The sequence below is a fragment of the Leopardus geoffroyi genome, chromosome A1 (genome assembly GCF_018350155.1).
Source record: "Leopardus geoffroyi isolate Oge1 chromosome A1, O.geoffroyi_Oge1_pat1.0, whole genome shotgun sequence".
Lineage (NCBI taxonomy): Eukaryota > Metazoa > Chordata > Mammalia > Carnivora > Felidae > Leopardus > Leopardus geoffroyi.
The window spans coordinates 128,905,096-128,931,482 of NC_059326.1; the positions used below are offsets into that span (position 1 = coordinate 128,905,096).

At 38.8% G+C, this 26,387-nt stretch overlaps 1 long non-coding RNA gene across 3 annotated transcripts in view; it reads left to right on the forward strand.

Moving 5' to 3' along the window:
• Positions 1-26,387, forward strand: part of LOC123606167 — a 90,262-nt gene that overhangs the window by 24,571 nt on the left and 39,304 nt on the right. The gene's annotated exons all lie outside the window — the stretch shown is intronic.

The window sequence follows — 26,387 nt, forward strand, 5'->3', positions numbered from 1 at the left end:
CGTACATAAAAATAAAGGAGCCTGTACAGCAGCAGGCCAGAGTAAAGAACATCTGCCCTTCCATGAGATTGTCCCAGACTGCTATGACCTTGCTGGATTTTGAGTCCCTGTGAATAATTATACAGTAAATAAGAACAGATGGGTGGGTCAAAATAAAATGCTTGTAGCAGCAAATATAGAATAATTTATCCTGAGAGGAAAGCAGTGGTCAAAATTCACATGAAGAAAAAAATCTTGGATATGGTATTTTCTGTGGAGTTAGAACTTTTAATAAGTTAATGTATTTTCTTTTTTTTTTTTTTAATTTTTTTAATGTTTATTTATTTTTGAGAAAGACACAGAGCACAAGTAGGGGAGGGGCAAAGAGAGAGGGAGACACAGAATGTGATGCAGGTTCCAGGCTCCATGCTGTCAGCACAGAGCCTGATGCCGGGCTTGAAACCACAAAGTGCAAGATCATGACCTGAGCCAAAGTTGGTACTTAACCGACTGAGCCACCCAGTCGCCTCTATGTTATGGTACTACTTGAAGGTACAAGAATATCCTTATATTTCAAAGGATTCTAGGGGCACCTGGGTGGCTCAGTTGGTTAAACCTCCAACTCTTGATTTCAGCTCAGGTCATGATCTCAGGGTCTTGAGTTTGAACCTGGAGGGAGTCAGGCTCTGTACTGACCCCGTGGAGCCCGCTTGGGATTCTCTGCCTCCCCCTCTCTCTGCCCCCCACCTCTCTCCCTCTCTCTCTCTCTCTCTCTCAAATAAACATTTTTTTTTTTTTAAAGATGCTATTGTTTTATGGAACAGAGTTTGGGAAACACAGAGTTAAAATATAGCATCATGTATTTGGGTTAGAGATTATTGAAAGAATATATACTAGCAGCGTGTCACAAGAATGACTATGAGTCTACTTTTGCATATCCCCAAGAACAGCACACAGTTGTCTATATTTTACTCCATCTAAAACTATGATTCTCAACAAAGGCTTTCCTTGACAAGGTAGTAGCAGAATCTCAGTTGGATTTTGTCAAATGTTTTTTTCTGCATCTGTTGAGATGATCATGTTTTTCTTTTTTGTGTTTGTTAACATGATGAATTCCAGTGATTGATTTTATAATGTTAAGTCAACCCTGCATTTTTGGGATAAATCCCACTTGGTTGATGTACTATCCTTTTAATGTATCATTAGATTTGATTTACTAAAATTTTGTTTAGAATTTTTGCATCTATGTTTATGAGGGATATCAGCGTGTAAGTTTCTCTTACTGTCCTTCCTTTGTTTGATTTTTGGTATCACGGTAATGCTGGCCTAACAGAATGAGGTGGGAAGTATTTCCTCCTCTATTTTCTAGAATACTTTGAGTAGAATTATTATTATTTCTTCAGTACGTGTTTATGAGAATTTACCCTGAAGCCACCTGGACTTGGGATGGTCTTTGTCAGAAGGTTTTAAACTACTATTTCTTGAACAGATATGCAGTTTATATCATTACCCTCAATTCCAGCACAATAGCACAAAGTCTTATTTTAGTTTTCATCTTTTCCACATTTTGTAAGTCCCTTCTCTGACAATGAAAAATCTGTCTCCTATTATCTTTAATATGTTAATTTATTAGATTAACTTCCCTGTATGTAATAACCAATCTCCCCTTGCCAGTGTTGCCCCCTTCCCCATGCAAATGCACTCTTCGTCCCATTTGGGTTCTGACACCCTCCCAAGGTCACAGCTGCTATCTCGTCCTCTAGCCCCCACCCCATGTGTATGCCTTCCTCACCCCACTGAGGCTTTGATGTCTGTGCCAGACTGCCCTGTTGCATAGACATCTCCTACTTTCTCTTCTCATGCACTTGTGAAATTGTTCCTGCCAACTGAGTCCATTTTATTCCATTTAAATTCCATGTTGTCTAGTATATAATTGGAAATTAACAAATGCTTAAAAAGACTAAAAAGAACGAAATTTTTAAATGGACGCATGGTGTATCAACACTCTAAAAAAGGTGTTACTATTAACAGAATTGCCAGAGTTAGCGTTCTGGCTTTGCTGTTGACTAATATGTAGCCATGGATGAATTAAATAAACTTCTCTGAACTTCTGTTTCCTAATTTGTTAAAAGGGATGAGGACAGAAATAATTACAATAATGATGATAATGGCACATGATGCCTCCTATGTACCTGTGCTAAGTACTGTGCTAGTACCTGTGCTAAGGACTTGACATCTAATCTTCAAAATAGTCTTTTGGAGGAAATACTATTATTATAATCATTTTACCAAATAAAAAGCTGTTATTTGAGGGAGGTGCCATTATCTTCCTCATTTTCAGATGAGGAAATGAAGCACACACACAAAATATTTATCCAAAGTCATATAGCTAATAATTGGTGGCATTGGAATTTAGCTACTATGCCTTCAAAAAGCAATAGTGCCCAGCACATATGAAATTCCTAGTATGTAGTGAGCTGCAGTAAATAATAATCTATTTAATGTGTAAAGTGATTAATTATAATAGCTCTGAATCACTATTGCCAGGTCTATGACATAGGAAGAGTCATGATACTACCCAATAGGAGTGGGGAGGATAATCCATTTTTAGCTTGAATACAAATTAGAAGTAATTTTTCTTCCTAGGCAGAGTTTAAAATCCACTCTATTTATTCTAGATTGGTAAAGCAGACATTTTTATGTAGAAAGAAGACACAGGCTCAGAAATAGGTTATGTGCTTAAATCTAAAAGGAAATTTAAGATGAGGAAAGATGTTTCCAGTCAATAGAAGATGAGAAAAAGAATTAATGGTACCCTGGAGATAAAAGAATAAACAAAGGACATCAGAGCTGGAGAAAGTAGCCCAGTGGTTGCAAGGAGAACAATGAAGACTTGACAAGCATCTATCATTCCAGTTCAGCTTTTAATAACAGCCCTAAGCCCACATATCCATTAATGTTGTGATGAATCTGTGAACTTGGCATATGATAGTTGCTCAGTATATGCTTGGTGAATTGATCTGACAATCCTTTAAAAAGCTTAAGTTGAATTTCCAGTAAAAGATACAAACCTAAAATAAAGGGGAGAACAGGAAGGAAAACAACACTGTCAGAATTTTGGAGGCTGAAAAGAATATAGTTATTGACTTAGCAGACTAGAGAAAGCAATCCTAAACTGGCAGTAAGGAAAGCTGAACAGAAACTTAATTTACATTGCAAGATCCCCCAAGACACAGGTATCTCTGGAAGGCAAGGGTGAATATGGGGTTAAGGCTTCTCTGACAGCGTGTTAATGAAGCAATTATTCTTTTATTCCTTTCCCACTTTGCACAGCAACTTCCCTTGACCTTCTCAGCTCCCAGACTGCTGGCTGTCAACCAACATGCAGCTGGCAGAAAAATAGAAATCTTCTCTGGGGGAGAGAAAAGAAGTAAGATCCTGACATCAGGAAGTCCCCAAGGACTAGAACTAAGATCTTGACATTGAGAATCTCACAAGGAATAGGCCCAGCCAGATTGCCCCATAAGGAAGACTACAGTAAGCAAGCTACACATACATTTGCAGAGTTTCTAATCTGCTTTCTGGTGGACAGGTTTTGGTTTGAGCAAACAGCCAGGGAATACCAAAAGGACAAGGAAAGGTTCTGCTATGAGTGAAAGGTTGAGAAAATAAGAGAAGTTGTTATATTCATAGAAGAACAAGGTATTAGGTTAAAAAAAATTCAGAGAACAAAGAAACAAGCATTTGGAAATTAAGATAGCAGATACGCAGGAAGTTTGCATGAAGTAGAAGATCAATACAGAAGGTAGAATTTAGGAAATGTGTCAGAGAGTACAATAAAGAGACAAAGATACAGAAAGTAGGAGAGAAAAAATAAGAAAATAAGACAACCAATCCAGAATATTCAATACCTAAATAATAGGGTTTCCAGAAAGAGGACACAGAGAAAATGGAGGGGGAGAAATTATAGAAAGGAATTCAAGAAAATTTCTCAGAACCCAGCACAGTGGTCTAAAATAGACCCACATGTATCCTAGCATGACATTTCAAAGCACTGGGGAAAAAGAGAAAATCCTGTAATCTCCAGAGGGATGGGGAAGAGAGGTTCCATACCAGAATCAAACATAAGAATGGCCCCAAACTCCTCAAAATATAATAGAAGCTGTAAATCAATGACCTTGTCTTCAAACTTCTGAGTTTGAAGTTTGAAAATCATTTCCAATTTCAGTTCCATTACCATCCAAAACTGTGAGGGCAGAATAAACATCTTTAAAGCACCCCTTCTCAGGAAGCTACAGGGGGGTATGCTCCACTAAAACAAGGAAGTGATGGAAGAGTAAGACCTAGGATCTAAGTAACAAAGGAGAGTCTGTAGGATGGATTGGTTGGAGACATCACAGTGCCATTGGTACCTAGAAAGCAACATGTCCAGGATGGAACATGCCATAGCATTCCTGGAAGGATTTCTTCAGGAAGTTGAAATTGATGGATTACCTCATTTGGATATCTCAAGAGAAAACTTGTACACTTTGGGAAGGATTTGAATTAAATTAGAAACATCTCCATAAAGAAGTGAGCAAATGTATAAAAGGACCATTGTTAAATTCAGAGAAAACTAAAAGTGCAGGGCGCATTAAGATTAAGAATTTGTACTCATCATAAGCAAATGAAAAGGCAGAATCTGGAGGAGATATTAATAATACACATAAATGACAAATAATACCAAGAATATATAATGAACTTCTAAAAAAGATGACAAACAACCCAATACAAAATAGACAGGAAATCTGAAGAAGTATTTCACAGAAGAGGAAATTACATATGGCCAATAAATGCAAAGAAATGGTCAGCATTATTAGTGAACAGGAAGATGCCAATCAAGACCACAATGATACAGCCATTTCTTTGGCAAAAATTTAAAAGACTGATAATACCAAATGATGGGTAAGATGTAGAATCATAAAATCTTTTTCGTGTTGCTGGTGAGATTAAAAAATAAAAATGCGGGGCGCCTGAGTGGCTCATTCAATTGAATGTCCGACTTCAGCTCAGGTCATGATCTCACATTTCGTGGGTTCGAGTCCCACATTGGGCTCTGTGCTGACACCTCAGAGCCTGGAGCCTGCTTCAGATTCTGTGTCTCCCTCTGTCTCTCATCCTCCCCTGCTCACACTCTGTCTCTCTCTCTCTCTCTCTCTCTCTCAAAATTAAATAAACATTAAAAAAATAAAAATAAAAAATAAAAATACTTTGGCATTACCTTCCATAGTTGGGGGAGAAACAAACAAACAAACAAACAAAAACATACTCTGTGACCCAGCAATCTTCTTTCAGGTGGAAAGTTTAAAACATATAAAATAAGAGAAATGTACCAGAAGTTTCATCACAGCATTGTTAAGCAAAAGCCTGGAAACAACCCAAAAGCTGCCTGTCTGTGAGACTGGATGATAATTTACAGCAGTCAAAACAAATAAGTGTATGAATGAAACTCTATCATAAGATTTCATCATAAGTGAAAGAAGTAAATTTCAAATGTTATATACATCACAATGTACTTTATATAAAATTTAAATTTTAAAAATCTGTTTATTTATTAGTCATCTATTCATTTACTTCTCTTGTCATGGTTATCCTAGAGATTATAGCTTATATCCTCAACAAATTAGTACTTTTATGTTTTCCTGGACAATTCAAAGATTTTAGCACTCTTAAATCCCATTTATCACCCCTCTTGCTTATTTACCATTGTTGTCATGTGTTTTAATTTTCTGTTTTTATCCCACAAAACATTGTTACTGTTGTTTTCTGCAATGAGGGTTAACTCGGTTTACCTGCATATTTATCTGGGTTTTTGCTCTTCATGACTCTCTACATTTCTGAATTTTCCTGAAATAATTTTCCTTCTTCTTGATGAACATACTTTAAGCCTCTTAGTTTTTGTTTGAAAATGTGTTTATTTTACTTTTTTTGATCATTACTTTTTTGGGGAATAAAATTCTAGTTTGGGACTTATTTTCTTTTTGCACTTTAAAAGTATTGTTTCACTGTCTTCCAGCTTCCATTGCTCTTGTTTTACTGGATATTCTTTTAAAGACATCCTTTCATTTTTCTCTTGCTCTTTGTCCTTGGTGTTTATTAGTTACACTGTGTTGTGTCTAGGTGTGTGGGGGGGGAGGGAAATGGAGGCTTGGTATCATTTTTAGAAAAATTCAAATAATTATCAAATATTATTTCTATCCATTTTCCTTCTCCCCTTTTGTGTTCTCTATATTTCTTACAGAAAAAAATCTATAAGAGAGCAGAAAAAATACACATTTTTCTTTTCCTTGTTTCATTTAAGATGTTTTTATCTGAGTTTTCTTCCAATTCACTAATTCTCTTTTCAGCTGTGTTTAATCTGTAGACCCCTGTTCACTGGGATCTTAATATAAATTAGTGTTCTTAAGTTTTACAATATTTTTATTCTTTATTATAGCTTTATTTGTTTACCAGAATTCTCCATCTTTTATTTCTTTGAACATATTAAGCATAATTATTTTAACGTCTACATCTGGTAACTCCCTTATCTTGATCCTCTTGTGTCTGTTGTTTTTCTTGGTTTTTTATGATGTTGTCATACACGTGATTATCTTTGATTGAATGCCAGGCATTTTAAATGAAAGCTTATACAGATACTTTGAGGTCTAAGATGAAGTCATTTTACTCTAGTGAAGATTTGAGTTTTTTTTCCAGAAGACTGCCAAGGGCATTGGCAATATGAGATCACCTTAATCCCTTAAAGGATTGAGAAAATTTCACCTGAGCTTCATTCTCTGTAGGGGCTGGTCTATTTCCAGTCCACTCTTTACCCCTATGAAGTTAGCTTTAAGTCATCTCAATCTAAAACCTGGGAGACATATCCTCCTCCTTGGCAAGCACTGAACTCCAGTTTTGTCCCGTTGGCCTTATGAGTCTACCAGCAGCTTTGCTCAGCTATTCAGTCACCTCTCCCAAAATCAGCAGATGACTAAGGGGAATACAGCCTCAAATTTCTGGCTTTCCTCCCTGGGTTTCTTCTCCCTGATCAGGAATTCACATGATCTTTGCTGTCTTGTTATCTCTCTGATAATTTAAAGTGTGTGTGTGTGTGTGTGTGTGTGTGTGTGTGTGTGTGTGTGTGTGTTCCTCAAGCATTTCAACTTGCTTTTCCTGAAAGGGTTGGTCCTAATTACAAAGTTTACCTCTAAAATTAACCCCCAAGAGATACTTTTATCTATTCTCTCTGTATATCCCTTTATGTAGGAATACATGTAGATGCAACAAAGCTATATAAAAATGAAAATAAGGAAGTGACCAACCCAAGATTAGGACTATGGTTCATTCAGATAAAGAGAGACCAAAAGATGAATTGGTTGTGGGTGGGGAGAACATTGTTAGTTACAGGTTCTTCTCACACCTCTAGCTTTTGTCTCAGGTGTCATTCAAGGGAGCTAATCACGTTAAAATCAGCTAATTAAATAACTAAACAAAAAAGGACCATGCATAACCCAGTGACATGTGTGTCATGAATCATAATGAATCCTATTCTGTGTACCTCGGATTTAATTTAAAAAAGAAAATTACGTAGGAAAGAAAATAAAATCATAGTATATTATGTGACACAGAGGGGGATAATATCTAAGTACTGAACAGCGATCTAACTGAAATTGTGGCAGGCTAAACTTGAGGATTTTTTTTTCAATATATGAAATTTATTGTCAAATTGGTTTCCATACAACACCCAGTGCTCATCCCAAAACGGTGCCCTCCTCAGTACCCATCACCCACCCGCCCCTCCCTCCCACCCCCCCATCAGCCCTCAGTTTGTTCTCAGTTTTTAAGAGTCTCCTATGCTTTGGCTCTCTCCCACTCTAACCTCTTTGGTTTTTTTTTTTTCCTTCCCCTCCCCCATGGGATTCTGTTAAGTTTCTCAGGATCCACATAAGAGTGAAAACATATGGTGTCTGTCTTTCTCTGTATGGCTTATTTCACTTAGCATCACACTCTCCCGTTCCATCCATGTTGCTACAAAGGGCCATATTTCATTCTTTCTCATTGCCACGTAGTACTCCATTGTGTCTATAAACCACAATTTCTTTATCCATTCATCATCAGTTAAACTTGAGGATTAAAAGTGTGTGTTTGTGGGAAAATAAAAGCCAGAAGTAAAAGATAACTAAATCTTCATCTTCCGTATTGGGAAATTAATACATAATGCCTAAAATGAAAAAGTCACAAAATGATCAGATTCTCTGGAACTAAGAAACTAAATAAGAATCTGCTGCAAGAGTTCAAAATGGTTGACTGGAGGTGTGGTAGTGGGTTGGGAATGAGAAATCAAATTGGTATTTATAACAAGGTTTTTAGAGCTGTTTGAATTGTTTTTTTTTTTTTATTTTTTTAATGTTTATTTATTTTAGAGAGACAGAATGCGAACAGGGGAGAGGCAGAGAGAGAGAGAGAGAGAGACAGAGTCCGAAGTAGACTCCAGGCTCTGAGCTGTCAGCACAGACCCAGCATGAAGCTTGAACTCACAAACCATGAAATCATGACCTGAGCTAAAGTCAGTCACCTAACTGACTGAGACACCCAGGCTCCCCAACTGTTTAAATTGTTAATAAAGTCTGTAACTTTGGTAAAAGTTAAAATTAAAAAAGGATTATCATAGCTAATTAAAAATATAAGAGATATGTAGTAGAAAATACTAGAAAGTAATACTTGAAGATAGTTTGCCTAAAACTTAACCATATCGGTGGATTTATTATTTCAACCAGTTGGCTTTCAGCCAATTCCTTTGCCATTTTCCACATGACAGGAAAGAAAGAGAGAGAGAGAAGGAAGGAAGGGAGGGAGGGAGGGAGGGAGGGAGGGAGGAAGAGAGTAAAAGCTTTAAAAAGTATGTGCTGTTCATCTGCAAGGATTTTTATAAGATTGTTATGTGTGTAGCCGTAAAGTTCTGAAAAGAGATTAAACTTTTATTTGGGAGTCATGAGCTAAAAAGACAGCTTAGGGGCACCTGGGTGGCTCAGTCGATAAATGCCTCTTACTTTGGCTCGGGTCGTGATCTCACAGTCTGTGATTTTGAGTCCCACGTCGAACTCTGTGCTGACGGCTCGGAGCCTGGAGCCTGCTTCAGTTGCTGTGTCTCCCTCTCTCTGCTCCTCCCCTGCTCATGCTCTGTCTCTCTCTCTTTCAAAAATAAATAACTATTTAAAAAAAATTAAAAATAAATAAATAAAAGGCTTAGCTCTTGTGCTGATTAAAAGGGAAAATTCCATAAAAATAATTGAAAACATATTATTTGATAAACTGAAAACTAGAAAAGTTATTGTCCACATGATGTGACATTATTAAGTACTGTGAAAAATGAGGATTTCTGCAAAACAAAAAAAAATCCTGTTATTCCCTTCTGATGGAAAATGTACTTTTGTTCAGGCATGTTTATTAGTTGCCTAGGCTGAATTTTTGGTTCTGTGTGTATTAGTCATACACTGTGTTTTGTCTTCTAGTTACTATGTATCAAGCTTGGCACTGAACTACAGCCCTCCAGATCCTAGACCTGAGGATGAGGCACAGCACAATTCAGAAGTCTTCTTTGGCCACTGATCACACATCCAATCTGAAACTGTGCAAGATGAGCACAGAACTTTAGCCTTTCTATACTTTAGCTTTGCCAACCCTAAAATGGGAGTAACCGTTCTAGCTTACCTGTTATGGTTGCTCCAAAAAGGAATTAATGTGATTGTCAAAGACATTACCTTAAAACAACAACAACAACAAAAAAAAAAAAAAAAAAACTAGGGGCACCTGGGTGGCTCAGTCAGTTGATTGTCCAACTTACACTCAGATCATGATCTCGTGGTTCACGTGTTTGAGCCCCACATAGGGCTCTGTACTGAGAGCTCAGAGTCTGGAGCCGGCTTCAGATTCTGTATCTTCCTCTCTCTGTCTCTCCCCGGCTTGTGCTGTCTTTCAAAAATGAATTAAAAAAAACAAAAACAAGCAAACAAAAACAATTTGGTTGTTTGTACAATATGCAGAAAGGAAAAGTGAAGCTGAGTTTCATATCAAGGCAGTAACAGATTTGTTTCTGTGTTTCAGTGTCTACATGAGTAGGTATCATTTCAGGAAAAGGAATGAACCTTGTGTATTATGTAAATAAGCACATACATGTTTTTAAATCTTGTGATATTTACTAGATACTTGTTATCTACTAGCTCTGTGTAAACTACAAAGTGTCTGTATGTTTTTGTGTTGATATATCCACAAGTCCTAATTCAGGATTTTAGGTGTAGCCAAAGAACCAACTACATTTAGCTGCCACCAAAGTAAATGAATATAGAACATGTTTTGCCAGTGCTATAAGCACGGAGTTGACCAGCCCCACGACATTTTTTGGTTACGTTTGAGAGACCGTATTTTGAGTTATAGGGCTAAGCAACCTCATGGCCATAAAAAGTTCTAACACTCCCACCCTATTAGATATTGCATTTATATCTAGCTTATTCATTTCTGCCTCCACATTGGGTAACTAAGGAAACAATGATGTCACTGCTCAGTGTGGTACTTACTAACTTCCCTATTTAGGCTTATGGTTTGGGAAGCCAACAGCTATTTAATAAGTCTCACCTCCACCTCTGTAATAAATTCATACAACTTTTATTTTTCTAAGGGGAAAATAGGGGAAGCAATACCATTCTGTATGTATTGTTTGGAGGAAAATATGTATTCCAAAGTGTGCTGTTCCTGTAAAATCATCTGTGCATTGGCAGCAGAAGTTTTTTGATAGATATTGACAACATTGAGCCAGTTGGGGGACCCAAATTAATGCTCCCCTTAGGTGCCATGCTCCTTTGAACATTTGTCCTTCAACTGGCCACCCTCCTGTCTTTACCTTCCACCTTACTTTTATCTGGAGAAGCTGGCTTTCCGTCTTGGTCTTCTTCCTAGTAATCTTTCCAACTGCATCATGTTGGTAATAGAAAGTTTCTAGAAATAAACAGTACCCAGATACAGCCTGGGCCCACTGCTCCCCAAATGGAATAGAAATGAGTTAGCATTCTTTTCAGTTAAATAAATACATGGACACCCAGTACAGTTCAGCAATCATTTGCCTAATATATTTGTGCTCTTAGTTTCCAAAATTATTTCACTTCTCCCTTTTCCTCAAAGTTGCTACACACTCTACTGCTTTCTTTCAGCCTCTGACCTGACATTATAATTCATTGAGAAAACTGAAGCAACCAGACATAAGTTCGATCATTTCCTCACCATCAAAAGCATCCAGCTTCTCTACCTCCAAACCTGTCTTTCCCTACACTTCCGTGAGTGAAGGCTACCTGTTCCGGCCAAAGGCCAGCCTGACACCTGGGAGGTCCTCCTCCCTCTCATTCCCAGTTTTCCCCTCTCTTTCCCTCTCTTCTGGGCATTCTCATCACCCCCATGGTCTGCTCTCTCCTGGTTTTAAAAAGCCTTTCCCTGACCTTACCTGTCACTCTAGCTATTGGCCCATTTCTCCGTAGTCACTGGCAAACGTGATGTATTTCAGATTGGAGAGTCTCAATTGTGTTGAATGCTGCTGAGAAGTCAAGGGTCCACAGTTCGGAACCCTTGAGAAGGCATCTTCACTTCACTGTCTCCACTTCCACATCTCTTCTTGTCTCCAGCCTCCCCTCACCAAGCTTCTGTCCAGTCAGTTCGCTGATGCTGCTCTTGTAAGGGTTCCTAGGAATCCCATCTGTCACATCCTGTGTACCCTTAACTTTTTGGCACCGTTCAGTACAAAAGCAGGGCCTGAGACAAAAACTTGCATGCACTCGTTTGTTTGGGGAAAAGATTCCAGGGAGCTAACATATAGATCACAGAGAAGGAGAGAAAGCCGACACGGTTGTGTTCTGGGCTTGGCCATGGTTATAGGTGACTGATGCAGCTGGTGCTGGATTCAGAAGACCTTGACTTACAAGACCTTGAAGAGTCTTATAAAATATGCCTCAGAACTGTTTGTCTGGGAGACGAAAGAGGAAGCATGTGTCTTTCAGATCCCATCCCCTCCAGCTCACGGGTGAGACCCCACATATGTTATCTTTCCAGTCCCCACTAAGTGCCAAGTAGGTTTCCACTCCGCGGGCCAGAGAAGCTCCAGGGAAGGAGGAGGGAGGTACCGGGTTCCCACCTCATGCAGACGCTATCTGGCTGTACCCGCATGAAGCCTTCAAAGCCTCTGTGGGACTTGTCATTGCAACAGTGACTGGCATAAACACTGGAGCTGAGAAGATGTAAAGGAGTCACAAGCTTCCTGACACCACATTTATCAAGTACCTGTCATTGTATTTTCTGATTTCTCTGCTTCACATCCTAATGTTGACACTCCCCATGGCTGTATACTGGAGCTGCTGGTTTTTAAAAGTCCAGCCATTTCCTAGGTGACCTTATTCATCCCTGTAAATGTAAATATCATCTATTTGACTTCCAAATCGAGACCTAGAACTCCAGACTGGTGTGTTTAATTGTTTGCTTGTCTCATTCCATCTCATCATTTAGGCAATTATTCTAACGTTAATATCCTTCTAATCATAATGCATATCAAGAAATAGACTCTGAAGACTTACCATGTGCTTCTGTAACCCTGTCACTCCCCTGTACTTACCTCTAAAAGTAACCACTCTACAGACTATATTTATAGTAACCAGTATTTATGATGTTATCACCTAGGTGTCCATCTTTAGACTCTAGTTTATGCTTGTCTGAAATTTTTTTTAGTTTTTAAATCACTTTTATAGAATTTATTATTTAGAGCCATTTTAGATTCACAACAAAGTGGAGTAGAACGTACAGAGTTCCCATATACCTTCTGGTCCCCAACATGCACAGACTCTCCCACCATCAGCATCCCCCCCAGAGTGGTACATTTGGTACAATCACTGAACCTACCACATTGGCACATTGTAATGACCCAAAGCCCATAGTTTATATTAGGGCTTGCTCTTGGCGTTATACATTCTACGGGTTGGCAAAAGCATATAATGACAAACATACAGCATTATGGTCTTATACAGAACAGTTTCACTTCCCTAAAAGCCCTCTGGGTTCCACCTATTCATCTCCCTCCTGGCAACCACTGATTTTTGATTTTTGATTTTTGACTTTTTTCTGCTTTCCTGGGTGGACCCAAATACCACTGAGTTGTTTGTTTGTTTGTTTGTTTGTTTGTTTGTTTCTGGCTCCATAGTTTGGCCTTTCCTCGAATATCGTATTGTTAGAATCATAGACTTACAGTCTACGTGGAATTGATGTGTTCATGATGTAAGGTAGAAGTCAAGATTCACTTTTTGTCTGTGTGGCTATCCGGTTGATCCAGCCTTTGCAGACTGGCTTCTTTCACCTGGTAATATCCACTTAAGTTTCATTCATGTCTTTTCATGGCTTGATAGCTCATTTGTTTCTAGTGGTAAGTAATATTCCATTGTCTAGATGTACCACAGTTTATTCATTCCCCCATCGAAGGACATCTTGGTTGCTTCCAAGCTTTTCGCATGAATATATTGATATGTTTTTGCATTTCCTCACAATTTAAAGGACCTGGGCAATTTTGACCTGTAGTGTTTTCAGCTGTCTAGATTTTCTTCATGCCATTTATCATGTTCTTTTTCTATTGTATTTCTAGTAAATTGGGTCCAGTCACTTGACCAAACTCAGGTTAGATCCCTTTAGTAAGATTGCATGTGGTTTTCTTGTCTCTCTTTTGTAATGTTGTCATTGTCTAGATATTTCAATTCATAGGGTTACAAATTGGTGATATTCTACTTCAGCCATTTTCATTTTACTCTTTGGAATTATTTTTTTTTTTAATTTTTTTTTTCAACGTTTTTATTTATTTTTGGGACAGAGAGAGACAGAGCATGAACGGGGTAGGGGCAGAGAGAGAGGGAGACACAGAATCGGAAACAGGCTCCAGGCTCTGAGCCATCAGCCCAGAGCCTGACGCGGGGCTCGAACTCACGGACCGTGAGATCGTGACCTGGCTGGAGTCGGACGCTTAACCGACTGCGCCACCCAGGCGCCCTGGAATTATTTTTTAAAGAGATGCTTCTTTTTATCTACTATTTGGTAACTCAGTAGTACAGTTTACATAGGAAAGGCAAGGTAAAATATTTTCCTTAATTTATCAGTTTTGAAGATAATGAATTGGTTCCCTGTCATCCTCTAGAGGAGAAAATTTTTCTAAACATTATAAGCAAATGAATTTATATGTTTGATAGGTTTTAATCCCCTCGAATTCTTATACTTATTGAAGCTCAAAACGTCCCATTTTTGGCAGTAGGAGCCTCTTTAAGTTGTATCCCGAGTCCTTTAGACGTGACCCTAGTGATTTGTTAGCTTTCTTACTTTGGTATGACAGGATGTGCCAGGTTCATCTTAAACATTTCTTGCCCCAGATTTGGTAAAGTGTTCTGATCACCCATTTTCAGTGTGAGTGGGGGGTGGGTTTCCCCACACGAACAAGCGGGCCTCTGAACACCAGATGGGTGTCCTATGATTCACCTCAACTGTGACACTATCTGCCCAGCGATGGCATCAGATCCCACTGACTAAGGGTTCAGTCCCACAAGACTGCTCCGCCCCCTTCGATGCCAATTGCAAGACCAGCTTCTTTTTTTTATTTAAAAAAAAATTTTTTTTAATGTTTATTTATTATTGAGAGACAGCATGAGCATGGGAGGGGAAGAGAGAGGAGGAGACACAGAATACAAAGCAGTGCAAGCCCATCTTCTGATCAACTGGCCATAAACCAGAGGTTCCCATGACCACTTGCATGGGTTCATTTAGTTTGCAAGAGTAGCTCACAGAACTCAGGAAATGCATTTGGTACCAGATTTCTGATTTATTAGTACAGATGCTGAAGCATACAAATCAACAGCTAAGTGAAGAGATACATTGGACAAGGTATGAGGAAAGAGTGGGGAACGTCCATGGTCTTTGCGAGCACACCTCTCTCGCATGTTCGTTCACAAACCCAGAAGTTCTCCAAACTTGTCCTTTTGGATTTTTATGAAGGCTTCATTTTATAGGCTTGGATGATTAAATTACTGGCCATTGGCAATCAGCCCAACCTCCAGCCTTTCTCCCCTCTCTAGAAGTTGAGGGATAAGACTAAAAGTTACTTCATTAACATAATAAAAGTCACCTTTATCTCTTACCACTTAGGAAATTCCAAGGGTTTTGGAAGCTCTGTGCTAGATGGGAATACATGCTGGTGCAGCCACTCTGGAAAACAGTAGGGAGGTTCCTCTAAAAACTAAAAATAGAACTACCCTATGACCCAGCAATTGCTCTACTAGGCATTTATCCAAGGGATACAGGTGTGCTGTTTCGAAGGGACACATGCACCCCCATATTTATAGCAGCACTATCAACAATAGCCAAAAAAAATAAGCAAAGTATGGAAAGAGCCCAAACGTCCATCGATGGATGAATGGATAAAGAAGATGTGGTATATATATACAATGGACTACTACTCGGCAATCAAAAAGAATGAAATCTTGCCATTTGCAACTATGTGGATGGAACTGGAGGGTATTATGCTAAGTGAAATTAGTCAGAGAAAGACAAATATCACATGACTTCACTCATGAGGACTTTAAGAGACAAAACAGATGAACATAAGGGAAGGGAAACAAAAATAATATAGAAACAGGGAGGGGGACAAAACAGAAGAGACTCGTAAATATGGAGAACAAACTGAGGGTTACTGGAGGGGTTGTGGGAGGGGGGGTGGGCTAATTGGGTAAGGGGCATTAAGGAATCTACTTCTGAAATCATTGTTGCACTTATATGCTAACTAATTTGGATATAAATTTAAAAAAATAAAACAAGTTAAAAAAAATTTTAAAAACAAAACAAAACAAAAAGAAGCTCTGTGCTAGAAACAGGGCCAAAAACCAAATATATATTTCTCATTATAAATCACAATATCATAGCTCGCATCAGCCATTTTTCCAAAAAGCTCTGGTTTCCTTCAGTAGGAAGTAGTTTATCAAGACCACAATCTGGGGGATTGGTCAATGTTTCTAGGCTTTTCAGGGGAAATCTCTCTTGGGATATTGCTTTCATACTGTTATGTGTAATGCATATTCCTGACTATAGGAGTTTCCCTTACCCTCTTCTGTGTTATATTTGTATCTCCTTTCTTCTACACTATGAATTTTACTTCTCAAGGACGTAAGAGATGATGGAATTAGAATATCCCATAACAATTTATTTCTTTTATCCCAACTGCACACACAATAGTCTCAGAGGAACAATGCTAATAATACTAATATGACTAACACTAACATTAATATTAGTAATACTAATAAGTAATACTTGTTATTAATATTAATACTAATAATATCACTGTTACTACTAATACTACCAATGATTATGATTACTGAAAGCAGTTAAAATTCTTTTTTGGCATATAGTATCCCCATTTTTTTATGCTTGTACTCTATATTGTCAGAGGATGTAACTGTTACATACTGTTTAACCTCAGTTTCTGCATGTAATTATATATTTAATGCTGTCATTCCTTGCGTAGCTATCTCTGAGTCCTTTCTGTTGCATGAAGCTTACTCTCAGTAGATTCCTGAAGAAGTGCTCATGGGAATAACATTCCTTGACTTCTTATGTATCTTTAATAGCTTGTGCCCTTTGTACCTGAAGATAGGTTTTGCTCAATGTATATCTTTGGCTCGTATTTTCCTGAGTGTCTTAAATATGTTGCTTCATTTTCTCCTGCCATTAAGCACTGCTGTCAAAGTGTCTAATTGTAATGTAATTTTCTTTTCCTTTTGGGCTCCATCCCCAAGTAAGTTTTTACTGAAAATCCTTTGAGTTTTAAATGTAGCTTTAAATATTTGGGGTTTTGGGGATTCTTTTTAAGTTACACTTTTTAATATTTGTTTTGTTCTTTAAGAACTTGTTATTCATATAGTAGATCTTTGATTGTTATTCATATAGATCTTTGATTGTTTGCAACATTTGTCACCTTTTTTCAAATACTTTTTATCTCGTTCTTTTTGCTTTAAAAAAAATCCCCTTTCACTTTCTATTTCCTTCAAGGCATTTTTTTTGTTTTTTCATTCTCATGTTCCTCAATTAGCTTTCATTTCTAAAAGGATTTTCTCCTTTCATTTCTAGTTCTTTCTTGTATTCTGTCTTCTCATTTTCTAATTTTATGGTATTCTTTTATTTCTTATTTTCTTAGTGCTTTTTTTAGATCATTTTGAAATAGCAGATTAAAGTTTATGTTTTATGTCTTTCTGACATGTTCTTATTGACTATAGAGATGTTACTATCTCCTTATTCTGTTTTTAAAAATTATAACTTGGTGTGGGATTTGACTTCAATACTTTCATGTTGCTTATTTTTATGTGAGATTAATTTTCCTTCATTGATTGATTGATTGAGAGACAGAGAGAATGGGAGAGAGGGGGCAGAGAGGCAGAGAGGCAGAGGGAGAGAAAGAGAACCCCAAGCATGCTCCACGTCCAGCATGCTCCTGGCGTGGGGCTCCATATGATGGCCCTGGGATCATGACCTGAGCTGAAATCAAGAGTCAGTCGCTCAACTGACTGAGCCACCCAGGTGCCCCTTCCTTAACTTTTAGAAGGAAGCTTGATTCATGTAGCTTTACAGACTTCTCAGAGCTCCCTTTTGTTTTCCTAAATTATTAACAAAATATGAGGGCTTGTGTTCTTAAATTTCCTGGTTTTGTTTCTCTCTTCCAATTGCATCTGGACCATCTCTTTCCATGGTTTCTATCATCCGTATCCTCCTCTATCAGTTCGATTCCACTATCAGTCATTTCACTACACCGTGTGGCCCTGGCTTGAGAGGAAACTCTGGCTGATCATTTTTCAAAAGTTCATAGACTGTAACCCCTTCAGATGCTATTATTGTGCACTTTGCATTCACACACTGTGGGAGTAGGTAAAATCCTGCCACTTTTAGCTGTGGTCTTCTAGTTGGCCTGCTGTGCTTCCAGTGAATTCCTGAGGGCAGTTTTGATCGGTTTTTATGTAGGGATTTGGTTTTCACTACCATGCCATCCTCCTATAGCATTCTCAAGAAAGTAGTAATTTTAAACAAAAAGTAAGAGATTTAGCCAAATCTCTCTTTGAATCAACTATCTGGTTATTCTATTGGAAATGATAAAACTACTTTGGGTGTAGAAACATGATCAAATTTTATTTTTAGAAGAGCAAAACAAAACACATGTCTCCTTTCTTCTAAACCAAACTTCTGTGTCTCTTTTCTTGAAACCTTGTCAAAAATGACATCACAGAATGGAATATATTGTTCCTAATTTAACACTTTATGGGTGATTAATGTAAATGTTAGAGAAGTGTTGATATATTTATAAATCATTGTTTTAAAATATATGTTTCCATTTAGTGCATTAATATTGTAAGTGAAGTTCAGTTTCTGAGTTCATACACAAGTATTAATGAATAGACACGTTTACCTACTGATTAAATATAAACAGCTTCCCACATTGATGACTGAGCAGAGCAGGGCTTTAGAAAATTATTACTTAAACCTTTACCTGACAGTCTGCTCAACTTCCCATGTGATTTACATCATGACTGACTTATCACCAGTGGCTTTAAGACAATATTCACTCACTGAGGCGCCTGACTGGCTGAGTCTATTGAGCGTGTGACTCTTGATCTTGGGGTTGTGAGTTCGAGCCCCATGTTGGGGGTTGGGTTTACTTTAAAATAAATAAATAATTTTTAAAAATAAATAAAGCAACATTCACTCAAAACTAGAGTTTTTAAAGATGATTTAATATTCCTTTACAAGTCACTCTATCAACTATAGCATCATAAGACCATAACAGATTATGTTTCTTATATTTTTATTGTTGAAGAGACAATATACAATAGAATTTATTTTTACTTAGACTTTATTGTTGTAAATCAAAGTATAAAATGTCTTAGAAAAGTAATTTAAATGCCATCACAGACTGATGGATGGATAGATAGAAAAATGGATAGATGTATGTATACACTATGAAGTAAGTATAGAAAAATGTTATTGGTAGAATCTAGATGACAGGTATAGAGGCATTTACTGTAAAATTCTTTCAACTTTTCTGTATGCTTGAAAATGTTTATAATAGGGGTGCCTGGGTGGCTCAGTCGGTTAAGCGTCCGACTTCGGCTCAGGTCACGATCTCGCGGTCCGTGAGTTCGAGCCCCGCGTCGGGCTCTGGGCTGATGGCTCAGAGCCTGGAGCCTGCTTCTGATTCCGTGTCTCCCTCTCTCTCTGCCCCTCCCCCGTTCATGCTCTGTCTCTCTCTGTCTCAAAAATAATAAAATAAACATTAAAAAAAATTTAAAAAAATGTTTATAATAAAATAGTCAGGAAAATCTCATCATAAATGTTAAACCTCTGAATGTAAAATGGAAGACACCTTGGATTTCATTCTAGAATTTCCTTGGTTAAAAGCAAACAGGGGCTCCTAGGTGGCTCAGTCAGTTGGGCATCCGACTTAAGCTCAGGTCATGATCTCACAGCTCATGGGTTCAAGCCCCACATCGGGCTTTGTGCTGACAGCTCAGAGCCTGGAGCCTGCTTTGGATTCTGTGTCTCCCTCTCTCTCTGCCCCTCCTCCGCTCATGCTCTGTCTCTCTGTCTCTCTCAAAAATAAACATTAAAAAAAAAAGTTTGGGGGCACTTGGGTGGCTCAGTCAGCTAAGCATCTGGCACTTGATTTCAGCTCAGGTCATGATCTCATGGATCATGAGTTCAGGCCCCCCACTGGGCTCTGCTCTGAGTATGGAACCTGCTTGAGATTTACTCTCTCCCTCTTTCTCTCTGCCCTTCCCCTGCTTGTGCTCTCTTTCTCTCCCTCCCTCTCAAATAAACATTAAAATTAAATTAAAAGGAAAAAAAATAAACGAATTTGTAAGACCTAGATGAATTATACTTTGGACGTTTCTTCTGTATGTATTTAAGCACATTTTAGTAACTTCTATGAAGAATTTCCTTAAAACAAGTTGTATCTATTCTTCATGGAATTTCTCTATCCAAAATGGGTTCTGGAAGGTTTCCTTGATACAAGCTTAAGATAAAAATCAAACTAAAAAAAATTTTTGAACCGGGTGCCAGAAGATGCTAGTGTAGACAGTTCCCTCCCCATGTATTCATGCACATCATAGGGTTTTGTTTTATCACTGTAACAGGAGGGATGTGTTTGGGGCACAGGCTCAAAAAGATTTTAAAGTGATGATGATATCTTTGCTACCTGCCCATAGCATGGGTTTGGTCCCTTAGAATTAGAGACAGTAAAGGTCAGAAACTAGACCCCCTGAAACTCTGGGCACCAGCAGAGCTGCTGTGGGGCATACGTGTCCCACTGTGCAGAAAGTCAAAGTGGACAGCACTCTGCCAACTAGCATGGAAGTCAAGACAGCTGTGGCATGCTGAAGACTGGCACTTAGAGGAGCATCCAAGACCAGCATCCTTGGCCTGGACATGGTTATTCTCCGAGTGCGAGCCTTCAGCAAAGACCACAGTGGGTTCATTCAACTAGATTCCTGAGCAGTCACGGTGGGGACATCTGAATGGGAGAGTAAAAGGTGAAACCACCATGCCAGACCGGATAGAAGACATAGATGAGTCTCCCTTTGGTGGCTTATGGAAACAAACGAGGGATGCTTTGAGTACGTTTATTATTTGGGAATAAGTGCCCTAAGAAGCAGAGCCTGAGGTGGAAATTCTTATTCAGGTGATTCATTTGAGAACTGTTCTCAGGAGAAGGGCATGACCGAAGGGGAAGACAGTTCCCCAAAAGTGAGGTCTCAGCTGGAGGTTAGCTTCCATCAGACGTCACACAAAAGCTCTGGAGGGTAGACTGCCTCTCACAACTAATCCCACCTGAGGTTCCTGAGGGCAGTTCTTTGGAGAAAGAGGAAGCTGTGCCTTATTAAAATCTAAACTGGAGTAGTAGGCAGTAGTAGTACCACCTCTCTTTTTTTTTTTTTTTTTTTTTCAACGTTTATTTATTTTTGGGACAGAGAGAGACAGAGCATGAACAGGGGAGGGGCAGAGAGAGAGGGAGACACAGAATCGGAAACAGGCTCCAGGCTCTGAGCCATCAGCCCAGAGCCCGACGCGGGGCTCGAACTCACGGACCGCGAGATCGTGACCTGGCTGAAGTCGGACGCTTAACCGACTGCGCCACCCAGGCGCCCCAGTACCGCCTCTCTTAAAGAGAAGTAGGTGGAGCTTTAGCACCGCTTCTGTAGGTCTTTCGCAGGGGGGGTCTCAGAGTTATGATCTGGTTAAAGTGACCCACATTTTCTAGTCACAGGCTTCTGAGGCCAGCCATACTCACCAAATATTGGTCTTAGATTAGCTTCGAGAATGTAGACTACAACATGAATAATGTGCTTTTCCTTTTAGGGACTATACCTGCTTATAGCATTTGTAAGCTCTATACTTCCGACTGAGTAATTTTTAAAATATGAAAGGAGTAACAATAGTGTACCAAGAAAATTTGATTCAAAGTTAGCTCTCAGGCAATTCAGCCCTGTTTCTACCACTTCTGTGCTTCAGCCAAGTCTTTTTTTTTTTTTTTTTTTTTTTTTTTACATTTTTTTTTTATGTTTTTATTTATTTTTGAGACAGAGAGAGACAGAGCATGAGTAGCGGAGGAGCAGAGAGAGAGGGAGACACAGAATCCGAAGCAGGCTCCAGGCTCTGAGCTGTCAGCACAGAGCCCGATGTGGGGCTCGAACTCACGGAGGGTGAGATCATGACCTGAGCTGAAGTAGGACGCTTAACCGACTGAGCCACCCAGGCGCCCCTCAGCCAAGTCTTTAAACCTCTCTGGGCTCTTGTTAGATAAGAGGTAATCAACATCTTGCTACAACCTTATTGACGTGTTGCTTATTCTATTTATAAGGTAATGGGGAGCCAATGAAAGTCCTCAAAGAGAGGCCTGTCGGTTTAAAGTATCTTTGAGAAAGGTGAACCCAGTACCTTTGTGTGTACCGCCTGGAAGAGGGAGAAGCAGAGAGACAGGCTGGCACAGTAATCAGCGTTGAGGTAGTAAAGCCTTCCCTGCTTCCTCCCCCAACCGAAGTAGGTTACAGTCCCCTGCAGAAGTCTCTCAAAGTGTCTTGCAATTACATGTTCAGTGTTCATTTTATCCACTAAACATTACTTTGCCTGAGGGCAGGAACCATGCCTGTCTTACTCGTCATTGCACATCCAGAGCTGGACACAGTGTCCAGCAAATATTTGCTGAATAAATGAGGGGTTTGAATAAAGTAGAGGGATGTAGTTTAATATCAATAGATACTGGTCAAGAATAAATGACAAGTCTTAGTACCTGGTGAAGGAGAAGAGTGATAGGTAACTTAAAAGCTTTGAACCCAAGAGGACATTGACAAAAAAGTTATAAGGGTAAGTATATTAGTCTTCTGTTGCTGTAGAACAAATTACCTATTAGATGCAAATAATCCAATACACCTATTGGATGAGGAGTCTGGGCACAGTTTAACTCGGTCCTCTACTTAGTGTCCCATAGGCTGCAATGAAAGTGTGAGCCAGAGCTGATGTTCTCCTCTGGAGCTTGGGTCCTCTTCCAACCTCATTCAAATTGCTGGTAGAATTCAATTCCTTACAATGATAGGACTGCTCAGTTCCTAGAGGTTGTCTTCTTCCTAAGTAGTTCACAAAGTGGTCATTTGTTTCTTCAAGGTCAGAAGAAGAGTGTCTTTCTTTATTCAATTCTCTTCTTTCATGAAGAGGCTGTACCTTCTTTTAAAGGTCTCACCTGCTTGGGTCAGGCCCACCTAGGATAATTTCCCTTTTGAATAATCCATAGTCAGCTGATTAGTGACCTTAATTACATCTGCACAATTTCCTCATCTTTGCCATATTCTGTTGGCTAGAAGCAAGTCACAGCCTCTACCTACACTGAATAGGAGGTGATGACCCAAAGGTGTGGATACCAAGGGGTAGGAATCACAGGCAGCCACTCTGGAATTCTGCAGACCTCAGTAAGTCAGCTCAGTCCTTGTCATGTTTGAGTGGTAGTGGGAGACAAGTTAGTGATGCGGGAAAGGTCATTTGGACTTGTGTATTGGACACAGTTGATACTATGAGAGAGGATTTATTACCCAGAGAGGAAAGCAAAGGGACAAAGACACTCTGGGTTTGGGGAAGATATTTACTATTTGGGGAAGGAAAAGGACCTAGCAAAGTAGAGAAAGATCAGCAAAATAGAGCAGAAGAACTCATAATGACCTGTCATATATGCAGGAGGGAATTTCCAGAGTTGGGGATTTATAGAGTTGAATGTCACAGCACTGAAGGGGAACACTGGTAAAACCATTCATTTAACTGTGCAGTGACCTTAGAGAAAACCATTGTGGTGCTGTGCTGGTGGCAAAGTCCATGTTGTAGGGAATTAATGAGGCAGGAGATGGTAAAGTAGTTGGAAGAGGAGTATTGGGTCCTGGCCTCTGAGAACTCCCATGTCAGTCAAGGGCAGGGCTGGGCCAAGAGTCACTGATTCTAGAAGAGAATAAGCTTTCCCAGAGCCTGTTTAATCTAGCTCTGCGTACACAGCCCTCTGTTAACTTTCATCCTGGGGTGTGAGGTCACTCCATGGTTTGCACTTAGGCTGTTTTGGGGCTCTTCTGGGCAAGACAAATGAGACTTTTAGTAGAAAACATGAGTAATCTACCAACTTGGGAGAATCTGGGATAGGGAGTCTTTCTAACTCCGAAGAGTTAAAAATAGACTCTTCATCTAGTTCTGTGAGTTGAATTTTTAATGAGTAAAAATCCTTGGTTGGTTTCTTTTTGGCCAGGCCTCATTTCTTTCAAGTCAGGAGCCCACTTGCCCTAGCTGTTTTGCAGAAATCAAGTCGAATTCTGAGCAAATGAAATAGTAGGAAGCACTAAGCAATTTTTGGACCCACGACAGATATTCTGAGGCTCTTGAAATAACCAGTATTGAAGAGGTGTCTCATTAATAAAATGCAGTGTTGCCATATAAAAGCTAAATTTAATTCCAGTGTAAGAAATCCGTAAATGAGAGAGTTTCTCTTCATGGTGTCTCAGGATTGTGTTCCATTCTGTAGCCTTTCACTCAAAAGATCAACCTGAAATCATTTTCTTTTTATTATGAGACTTGTATAGCTAACAAAGACTAACACAAACAGTGTCATTTTGATTGTGTCGATATGGCAATAATGTTGTTGGACTTTCTTGTATCTCCTTTTCATTATCAGTTACAAATATTTACTTCCATCACCAAGCTATTCATATAAGTGCTTTCATCTTCTTTTCCCTTTATCGTTTATTCCATGTTAAAAATTCCTGGATATGAATGCTGTTCATAGAAAAATAGGATTAAAATCTACAGCTCTAAGAGTTTATAATCATCTCTGCAGCCCATGGGTTCATCTAACATTTTAAATGGATTTTTCCATCATTCTAAACCAATAGGGTAAGTGCTATACACACTGTTGTAAAGTGTATTTCATGGCTCACTGGGTTTTTCTGTCTTTAACTTTACAATATATGTAATTTGATTAAAATTTTTGGCTGGTCAGGATAAGAAGAAATAGAGGGAAATCGCTCTTAACGGAATCTCCAGTGTGCCTGGGATTATAATTGAAGCAGAAATGAACATCTTTCTCTGTAGGAAGTTAAAGAAAGGCTTTGTTCCATTTTTACATTGGAGATCATCTGTTATTGTAACCTAGACACCTAAACCCACTCCAAATTCAAAATGTGCCATTTATAAACATGCATGCCAAGTTTCAAAATGCCCTTTTTAATGTTTGCATATAATTTGAAGCTTGCAATGCCAAAGTAAAATGCAGTTTCCATTGTATTGCATTACCCACACTGCATGTGAGCTGCTTATTTTCTCTGACATTACTTGAATAGATGAAGCATAGTTTGACTTGGTTCAAAAAGAGGAATGTTTCTCGGCTCAACTGAAATGATTGCTAGGTATAAGCTGCCAACTTCATTTTCCCCCCACAGAAATGTACATTTTTCCCTATTATAAAATGTACTTATAATAGAAATGAGACAGTTCCCAAGAGTGTGGTTATCCAGAGGTAATCTCAACCCAATCTGATTAGAGGCAAGTGGCTCATGCCTCAGAATGCTCCAGGGTATGATTATTTTATGATAACCATACTCTGTATCATGTCTTATTGATTAACTAATAAAGCATCAGCATTGCTATTTAGAAGAAAAGCTGAGAAACCAGGGGAAGATGTTGGTTCTAGAAGGAAGTGATTCTTTTGAAGGATCCCAGACTACCTCTTTTATGCCAACTTTTTACAATTTCGGGTGTAACATGAAAGGTCATCATGTGCCTATTGTCATATCACTTTGGCAATAAGATCATTTATTGGTTAAATCTGATGCATTGATTTATATTTAAATGTACCCTAAATTGTTGCCTCTCCCTTTGTGAGAGAAGAATATGGGAGAGCAGAATGACATTTCTTGGAAGAATGCTGCATTTTGTTCTCTTCATCCAGATGACTTCATTGGACAGGTCCAGGGAAATATAGATAGAACCCAAAAAATATAGCAACCAGCTTGCCTATGGAAGCCATATGCTGGTAATATCACCTAGCTTTGGAGTGAGAAGAGCATATGACTAGCAGGCAAGTATTTTGCAGCTAGAATAGCTTTTGGACTATCAGTAGGAGTATGTCCCCATGGCATGTAAGTCCAACATTCAGGTACTCACAATATCCATATCTCTCCCAAAGGCTGTGACTACATATGTATAAAAAAGGTGGGGCAGGGAATTAAAACAATACCTTAGGCGATTCAATTTAGCAACCTGTTTTGTCAGTTACTTGATGTTTTCATTTGTAAATATAAGCTTATGGCCCAAATTACCAAATTATTGCCTTACTATTCCATTTTGTCTTACTAGGTAGACACAGCTAAAATTCAAGTTGAAAAATGTTCTGCAAGTAATAGTGTCCAGCTGTAGTTCTTGGTGTTGTATGTTTTTGATCAAATTTAAGTCTCTGAGAAGTATGATCTAGTCCCTTCTGTAATAATTCGTCAAGAACCACAGGGTGTTGGGGTCAAGAAATCTTTTTTACTCCTCAGTCCATTTCCTTGGCTATACATTATTGATATCATCTAACAAAGATATACATAGGGTTAGCTTTATTTATTCATGCCTGCTTTAAGTATCCCACTACTCACAGAGCCAGTAGTATTTTTATCTTCAAAATCCAAATCTGCTAGAATGGAATTTCTAATTTCCCAAAGAACATTTTACCAGAATCTCTATCTTTAAGATCTAGGTTTATTAGTATTTGTCACAGGAACCATCTAAAC